This window comes from Doryrhamphus excisus, linkage group LG15 (genome assembly GCF_037039965.1).
Source record: "Doryrhamphus excisus strain RoL-2023G ecotype Guam linkage group LG15, RoL_Dexc_Guam_v1.1, whole genome shotgun sequence".
NCBI classification, from domain to species: Eukaryota; Metazoa; Chordata; class Actinopteri; order Syngnathiformes; family Syngnathidae; genus Doryrhamphus; species Doryrhamphus excisus.
The window spans coordinates 9,374,009-9,383,643 of record NC_136371.1 but is presented as its reverse complement, the minus strand read 5'-3'; the positions used below and the strand labels follow the sequence as shown (position 1 = coordinate 9,383,643).

At 42.3% G+C, this 9,635-nt stretch overlaps 1 protein-coding gene across 9 annotated transcripts in view; it reads left to right on the top strand.

Annotated features, from left to right (window-relative positions):
* Positions 1-2,048: 2,048 nt before the first annotated feature.
* Positions 2,049-9,635, top strand: part of mbnl2 (muscleblind-like splicing regulator 2) — a 38,446-nt gene continuing 30,859 nt past the window's right edge. For 3 of the 9 annotated variants that reach the window (XM_078796919.1, XM_078796913.1, XM_078796914.1), the window contains exon 1: positions 5,277-5,608. The gene's annotated coding sequence lies outside the window, so the exon portion shown is untranslated. Of the gene's footprint in view, positions 2,299-5,270; positions 5,609-9,635 lie in introns of those variants that run through there. The other 6 variants (XM_078796917.1, XM_078796918.1, XM_058052646.2 and 3 more) reach the window with 5 other exon arrangements.

The window sequence follows — 9,635 nt, the reverse complement described above, 5'->3', positions numbered from 1 at the left end:
CTTCAATGCTCTGACAGAGGGAAGGAGGTTGTTCCCCAAAATCTCACAATACACGGCCCCAGTCATCCTCTCTTTAATGCAGTGCACTCGTCCTGTCCCATGTGCAGAAAAACACCCCCAAAGCATGATGCTACCACCCCCATGCTTCACAGTAGGGATGGTGTTCTTCGGATTGTACTCTTCATTCTTCTTCCTCCAAACACGCTTATTGGAATTATGACCAAAAAGTTCTATTTTGGTCTCATCTGACCATAAAACTTTCTCCCATGACTCCTCTGTATCATCCAAATGGTCATATGCAAACTTAAGACGGGCCTTGACATGTGCTGGTTTAAGCAGGGGAACCTTTCGTGCCATGCATGATTTCACATCATGACGTCTTAGTGTATTACCTACAGTAACCTTGGAAACGGTGGTCCCAGCTCTTTTCAGGTCATTGACCAAGTCCTGTCGTGTAGTTCTGGGCTGATTCCTCACCTTTCTTAGAATCATTGAGACCCCACGAGGTGATATCTTGCATGGGGCTCCACTCCGATTGAGATTGACTGTCATGTTTAGCTTCTTCCATTTTCTAATGATAGCTCCAACAGTGGACCTTTTTTCACCAAGCTGCTTGGTAATTGCTCCGTAGCCCTTTCCAGCCTTGTGGAGGTGTACAATTTTGTCTCTGGTGTCTTTGGACAGCTCTTTGGTCTTCGCCATGTTACAAGTTAAAGTCTTACTGATTGTATGGGGTGGACAGGTGTCTTTATGCAGCTAACGACCTCAAACAGGTGCATCTGATTCAGGATGATACATGGAGTGCAGGTGGACTTCTAATGGGCAGACTAACAGGTCTTTCAGGGTCAGAATTCTAGATGATACACAGGTGTTCAAATACTTATTAGCAGCTGTATCACACAAATAAATTGTTAAAAAATCATGCATTGTGATTTCTGGATTTTTCTTTTTAGTTTATCTCTCTCACAGTGGACATGCACCTACGATGAAAATTTCAGACCCCTCCATGATTTCTAAGTGGGAGAAATAGCAAAATAGCAGGGTGTTCAAATACTTATTTTCTTCACTGTATGTGTTGTATGCAGCATTTTTTAAATATCGGTTTTCATGATGAAGAAAAAATCTGATACCCGCACCGATAATAAAAATCGCTACACAACATTTAAAATCATGTATTCATGTAATAAATTATTAATATATAAGAATAAGAAAACAACAAAATACAATAATAATAATAATAAATAATAATAAAAACATACAATAAAGTGCAAACATGGCAACGTATGACCCCAGGCACTTAAACAATCCAATGTTCAAATGCAAAGATAACGGCAGGAGTACGGAGGAGGAGGAGTACATACCAAGACAAAAATATTATTCATAATACATCAATTATAATAACTATTTTAAAATCAAGAGTTAAATTTTGATCACTCTCTATAGATCAATGATGGATGTCCCTTCACTCGCTCAGGCCTCAGGACAAATCACATGACCCATCTCTCAATGGCACACGCCCACTACAAAGCAAAACATTCATTTTTTTGTAAAAGTAACTCGTAATAATAAGTAATTTGATCAACACTTCTGATAACTGAGTATTATTGCAATGATGGTGAGTTTGCTGTTTATGGCAGTTTTCCATGACATTTTTTTATTTTTACTGTATTTAATATGCAATGTTGTCATGTCATGGCAGGCTTGATAGGCAGACGGTGACTTGATCAGAAATCATCAGCCACATCTTATTCCTCAGGAAGATTCAATGTTGTTTCCTTGGCAACAAGCACCCCCTCCCTTTACTCTTGCTGCTGCTGGACTGTTCCATAATTACTCTGGGGTGGGGAGTATGTCTTTCCTAGCTTGTAAGATGCTTTACTGCCCTCCAGAAATACATGTGTAAATTAGCCAAATTTAAATGACTTAATAGTCTGAGTATATGTCCATACATTTTTAACTACCCATTACTAATGTGCTATTACAGTTTTCACGCGTGTCACACCACCCCCTTTGCACAATGCATTCACACGCGTCCATGAACTGTCAAAATCGCTTGTTGCTTCCTCTCAAGCCTTAAAAGTAGTTAGCAAGCTAGCGTGTGGAGAGTAACAGCAAGTCCGGCAGTCACTATTAAAACACTATTAGGAATTCGAAAAAAAAGTTATCTACCGTAAAGAAGCGGGATGCCGCTGATTGTTCATCTTTCCTGGATGTCTCTTGACGGGCTGCAGCTCTCGCTCCTCCGACCGACCGCGTAGCGCTGTCACGCGCAGCTGGATGTGACAGGTTCGCCATCAGGTAAGTGAGCAGCAAGTTAGCTTAGCTTTTAGCATCTTTTGCTACACTGCTCCAAATCCCTGTTACTGCCAGACGTAGTATACGTATTAAACGTATGTTTTCCTCTTCCCGCTGCTATAAGGTAATGGAAACAAGTGGAAGCACAGATGTCATAAACTCGTGTGACGTCCCTCTGGACTCTTAAATCTAATTCACTTTAGTTTAAACTGTATAAACTAATCGTCAATAGCAAGCAATGGTGTTGCATGATGCAATTCATAATGAAAATGTCTTCCATGGAATGTAATGACACTTTCAAAGTGTATCGTTAACTAATATCGTTAACTTTAATTGCTGCTAAGAGCAAAAATAAATTTACAAGTGGACTAATGAGTTACAAGTGGAGGCACAGGGTTGGCTATGCAGAACTGAAACGACTTGCTGAAAATGTCTAGATGGTTCCTGTTAAACATGTAACTGTATGCAGTACATAAAGCACAATTAAATCTAGCTAGACAAATAATGATGGTGTTAAATTGGCCAGCACTGACAGTAATCTGCTATGTACTGTGCAGTTTTGGGAGGGATGTCCAAAAAGAGGAGCAAGATAAAAGCAGGCAAGGTTAAGTCAATGCATTCACACTTGTCATTTTTGGTCCGGTTAAAACAAACAAAATTTTTTTTCATTTTTTAGTATATAGACAATAACGTAGTTGGCCTCCATCATTATTCACATGCATCGCTTCGACTGTTGTGTGACAGAATGGCTTACAAGCGGAAGGAAACACGACTTAATGCTGCACGATATTTGATTACGGCTAATAATAGACAAGACAGCTGCCTTTTTATTGATCTTTCTTTAGTGCCCTAATTCTGTGCTACCAATGCTTACCCATTCATTTGTGAGTTCCTCCACAAAATAACCAAGGACATTTTCAGTAACATCAATCAGCCATTCTTTGAGAATAACCCTTTTCTAATTTGGAAATGAAACCGCTGCAGGCCACAGAAATCCTAAATCAAGTAACGTGTGTGTGAGCCAGACTGGTCGGGGTCAAACAGGACAGCCGTGCTAGGCGGGGAGGGGATACTGTGAGGGAAGGAAGTGGCTCGGCTTGTTTGTCTGCGAGGCTTTTGTTTGTTTTCCTGCTGGAAAAATCTGTTTAGGAGGGACGCGGTCATAAGCTGCAATTGTTATTTGAGTAATGAGATCATTGAGGCGTGTCGTCAAATGAAAGAAATTGATGCTACACAATTGATGTTGGTCCAATCAAATACAAATAGTAGCTTGCAGGTTTTTGCCCATCATCCATAATCTGGATGTGAAACATGCTAATCCTAAAGAAAGGAAAAACAGCTAAGAAAATAGTTAGCATGTGGGAGCTAACAGAACACACCTATTCCGAGTGTGGGAATACTGTTGGAATATTTCGGTTTTAAACAGAATTAACAAGGTGAACGCATGAACACCGAAGACTGAAGTTTTTTCAACTCAAACGATAAACTAAAGATGGTGGTGCCTCGTGCAGCGAAGCCTTCGTCCCAACAGTCAGCGCTTACTGAGGCGTTTGGTCGGCAAGGTAAATATAAACTAAACACTGCAAAATGGTGCATGCTCACAGACAGTGTTGCTCACTAAATTGCAAAAGAAATAGAACCATTCAGTACGGTTATATGGCATGATTTTTATGCTGTATTATTATTATTATTATTATGTTTCTGTACCTGTTACTGCATGGTCACATCAAAGGATACGTTGTAGTTTTTTTTAGAGGGCTTTATGATCGAAATAGGTGTGTCCCATGATGTGCATTATTAGCTCCCTTGTGTTAAATGTTTATTTGTCTTTAGAACGCACAGAAAAGAAAAAGACATGTGTGCTCATACTAAACCACCATTGCTATGACCTCGGAAAGAGCATACAGCATACAGCACATCCAAGATGATCTCTGAGAGTGCAAAAATCAATTTCTGGTGTTATGTCTTGGAAGGTAGTAGTCCAGAAGGTGACAGAAGCTGGAAAATCTTGCCTCTCCCTTGTGCCACATATAGCAGAGTGCCAGACAATGTCTTCTCACAAGATGACGTCAACCAGTATAGATATAGGAAGAATCTACGAAAGCATTGTGAGACGGTTAATGTTGTTTGCTTAGCACATAATTGTAAAGCATGTTTAGCCCACAGATATCAACGAAACACCCAGGCTGCCGCGTCATTCAGAGCCTTTGTTTTAGACTTTGTTTGACACCGAGACAGACAGAGCGGGAGGCACAGACGGTACAGCTGTTCGATTGAATCTGGATCTCTGACTCATCACTTCTGTGACGCCCAGCTTCACCGCTCACATGATGCCAACCAGCATGTCATCAGCTGGATGGAAGGGCAGAGGAGGGGTGATGGCAGGATTGGTTGGACAGCCCCGCCGCCACTAACAGAAATGTTCTCTATACTGTGACTGTAACCCATCAAACTGGGTAACATGATTACAATTGCGCGTGAAAGAGCTTAGAGCATGGAAGAGAGCGATGTGAATGATTGGAGTGTCTGCCTGGATGATGGAGGGAGGAGGTGCGGTGCTCTTGTTTCCTGGGGGGATGGTGTGACATATCAATAGAATGCAGACAGATAGGACGGACCGATAGGGTCATCCACTTACAGTAAAGATGTGTGGAGTTTCTACACATACATCCTTGCAACATCAAGCAGCGTTACATAAAAGGTCTAAAAGAAGATGAAAGTGAATGACCTAACAGTTTGCCTGGGCATAACATTTGGGAAATACCTTGACAGGTTAGCATTCAGAGGATGTCACTAAGTGCAGTGTTCATCCCATTGCCTGCACTGTTCCAATAGGGAAGCATAGGCTGCATTGATATATAGCTGCTGTTCTCCCATTGGCTGGAGCCATAATGGGGCAGGCCTTTATCACAGGCTGGTGGGCAGGAAGAGGTTGGCTTTATGTACGTGTGTGGGCGGGGGGATGGCTGGAAATGTTTGAGCCACATAGTTGGAGTCGGCACACTTCTGCTTCCTGCTTGCTCGTCCGGCTGCCTGCCCGCCCGCCCGCCTGCCTGCCTGCCTGTCTACCTCACTCGCTGGCTTGCTTGCTGCGTGGCTGAGAGTGAGAGAGACATCGAGAGAGGACCTGTCTCGGCGTGGACCTCTGGTTGCGGCACTGAGCAGCGTGCGAGGAATGACAACAGTTCACATGCTCATTAACTCCAGTTGCTGAGGCAGACAGCCGTGCTGTATCTGTCAGCACAGTGCCATGCAAGGTGCCTCTTATGTTGGGGACAACGAACGTCCAAGCTCGGGGACCCGCTAAAACAAGGTGGGAAAGAAACATCATTTTTCAAATAGTTTGCTGCATTGTGCTGCATTCCAGACTGGGTGATAAGAGAGGGAATGTTTTATCTGTGTGAAAGCATGAGGGTGAAAATGAGGGAATGTGGAGAACCTCCCAGTAAGGACCATTATTGCAGTTTCCAGTGCTGTAATGGTCTTGCTGCACCCACTCCTGAGAGGGAGTGAGGTATTATCACAGCAGTGGACTCACTCCCCCGACAGTGCAAATGTCAGGAGCCACATGAGTTACATATTTTTCACTTAAGCATGTCAGCCATGTCACTGTCTGTTACAGGTTCTAAAGTTTGCTTGTATGGCCAGACTTGAAAGTGTTCAGCTACATGTAAGCTTTGTACAAATAAGGACATTCTGGTGGATTACGGCCGCAAATAGGCAGAGACTTTTGAAATAAAACATGCACTTTGATCATCAATCTTTCCATATTTCCATACTGACATAACCGCCAACAGGCTAGGGTGGCGTCGCACCTCTAAATCAAACAGAAGTATGTGCTTTTTTAAAATTGAACATCAGTGTTCCCCTATCAACAAAATAATGGGATGGTTTGAACATATTGGTAACAGTATTGGAAGAATTCTGAGGTTGCTCTTTTTTTTGTTGACAATATGAAAGCGAGTATGCTGAGTCATTGAACAACCATGCGCTTTGAGGGCACCGGACCTTTTTTAGGTGATATTTCTCATTGTATTTGGTTCTTGTAATGACCAACATATTTAATATGTGCCAGTGTTGTCTTGCGGTAAGAAAACAGAACCTATAACGGCACTCAGTAGAGCGCACACCTTTGCTAAGGTCAGCAAGTCATAATTTGGATCAGCACCGAATTGTGCACATTCATAATCTCCTGTAAATGCCTGCATTTTGTCAGTAAGATTCATTTACTGAGAAATTTTGTCAAAAAGTATATCACAATGCGACAGGGAAGACTAGGGCAGACTCTACTTTACTGTAGATGAACACGATGGAAATAGGAAAGAGTTAAGTAATCTCATCTAACAAGGAGGAGAAAGACCCGGCCTATATCATGAACAAGGCCATTCGGGTCATGAGCTAAGGCTATTATGATTTGCAGCACACCAATCTGCTGACTCTGTGAAATGCTTCTTGTTTTGCATCCGAACATCAGCTTAGTCCTGGTGGAGTCTCACTGACTCGTCCTTATGTCTAATGGTACTTTTTATTCAACTCCAGGAACCCAGGCTTGTGTCAAATACAATTTCATAAGCACTGTATTACATCCAAGCAATAGACCTGCTCTGTTTCGCTCCAGGAGGAGGAAGCGTTGAAAGGAACATTTCTCACACGAACCAGCCACTGATGTCACCCAGAAAGCTACGTTAGGCTTGCTCGAAACAAAGGGACATTTTAGAAACCGTGTGTTACAAGGCACCTTCATTTTCCATTACACACAGGAAATGGAATATTTTCCTATTTCTCCTTGACAATGCGGTTCACTCTTCACAGCCTTGAATAACATTGAACACGTGTTCCTCTTGGCCATGCAAATGGCTCCATCATAGTGGTTTTCCAGCATAAAATGGCAATAAGTGTAAATGCAGTCTCAAGGCAAGCTGTTTTTTCACAGTAATTTGATGTAACTGTGCAGGTAACGCCAGGCCTCTGCTATAGTAAACATCACAAAGCTCACAACCAGCAAAAGCAGCTAACATAAAGTGCTTCACACATCATGGAGTGCACAGATACCAAACTTATGGGTTACGTACACGGTATTCAGAGGTCAGGCCAATGACTTTCACTTGAGACACCCCAGTCCCGCTGACTCTCATACAATTAAGCAGACTAGTAAGATAATGCCCTTGCCAGCTGGCTTTAGTAAGCATCAGTAATCCATAATGTCCAGTACTATCCAGTACTATGGTGCTTTTCTTTACCTCCCCATCCTGTTTTACAGGTCACCCTGTCATCAATTTTGCTTATGACACAGAAGAGAGGGGTTGGAGGGTGCATGCTGATGCCAAGCATAAAATACTTTAGAATAGTTTGGGCTTTGAAAAGTAGTCCTATACAGGTAAAAACATCATCACATCAATTTTAATGCATTCCATATTCCATATAACTGAGTAATCACCCCAGCCCCCCCCAACACAAGTATGCCTCTCATTGCATCAACATTGCATTCCCCACATGAGTGTGTTAATCTCTGAGATCAAAACAGGGTGTTGGACCATCTGTCCTTTCCTACCTTTATTGTTGCTTAGTGCCTGAAGAACGCCTGCTAAGCTCTGCATAAACTAAGACAGGCTGCACGAGTGCAAGCTAAGCTAGGCTAAGCCAAGAGACGTTCATACTGTCCAAGGCCCTGGACCAGACTTGCCAGACTAAACCAAAGCTATGTATACTGGAGCAGCAAGTAGCTCTGCCCAAGACAGTTTTGTTTGGGCAGTCGTACAAAGTTTCCATTTAGAATGACATTTTTTTCCCTTTTATGATCCTCAAAGTTCTCCCTCAAACAAACAAAAAATGTGTGATGGCTGTGGACCACAACTCTATCATTTTCGGAATTATCACCATGAGAAAGAGGCCCTCTCATACGTTTTGACAAAGTAGGCTAGCTTGATCACAGACTTCTTATGACTTCTAAAAATAAGAGGGGTTTAATTGTTAAAGGTCAGATCTGGCATGATTTTCACCTGACTGTCTCTTCCAACGTGATTGGCTCCCTCCATGGGGAAATGCTGTGAAATTAAATCCTGCTGTGGAGAGTGGAACCACTGTTCTTTACAGACTTGTTAGCCATGACAACAACTAAAGTGGGACAGGGGTTTCTTAAACAAAGATCTGGATTCAAGAAGATCGGAGCAGTGTACGGTTGACCAGAGGAAATATATACAGTAAAGTCTCGTTATATCGATATCGGTTATAACGAATTACTACTTATTACGATACTATTTTCATTTCCCGGCAAATTTCTAGTCTTTTATGATATAATTAGTTCCGTTAGTACGATACACGGTTATTATGATAATCCGGTTACTACGATGCCCTTTTCATCTCCCGCCAGCCAATTTGGTCTGCTTATATTGATGCAAAAGCAGCTTAAATCAATCTTTGCTTAAGGATTTCAATACCAAAAAAGAACACGGCGAACGGCTGCTTCAAGTCAACTTTATTTTTCACACTTCCACCACCAGAGCGCAGCACACACACACCGATTCCCGCACTGACATAGCATACACACCTATTCCAACGAAGACACAAGCGTACAAGTACATGAATTTAATTGTGTTGTATTCAGATATCTTTTTATCGCTTGCAATAATCACTGTTTTTCATATGTACACGCTGGCGTTCGTGGTTTCTCTCGTGTGTATAGATTCTATACAGGCATGTGTTTGGCCAGCTATGTGGGGCGGGTTGAGCATGACCTGTGAACCAGGAAGTGCGGGAATCGGTGTGTGTGCTGTGCTCTGGTGGTGGAAGTGTGAAAAATAAAGTTGACTGGAAGCAGCCGTTCGCCGTGTTCTTTTTTGGTATTGAAATCCTTAAGCAAATATTGATTTAAGCTGCTCGACATTGTTCTATACTATAGAACAATGTCGAGTGCATTATTGCCCACTTTTAATGCAGTTCGGCGCAGGATCGGATATATGGATAGTCCGGTTATATCGGTATTTTTTCCGACTCCCGAGAATATCGATATAACGAGACTTTACTGTACTATCATTTCTGCCGATTGAGTGATAAAGTGATGCGTCTAGTTTGTGGTTTGTACGTGTGCACGCTCCCATAACGGAGAACCTTTGGAGAGGTGCATGTGATGCGGATTTCAGGTTTTAGTTCCCAGCAGGAGGACGACAAGGACAGAGATGAATGACTTTTCTGGCAGGCTACTGTTTTACTAGCCGTGCTACACGCACTGTTTGGAAAAAGGTTATTTTTAAATTGAAAGCATGCGACTTATAACCCGGTTTGTGTAATACCGTGTACTGTAATTCAGTGCTACATATGTCTACAGTAAACTATCTATTGAA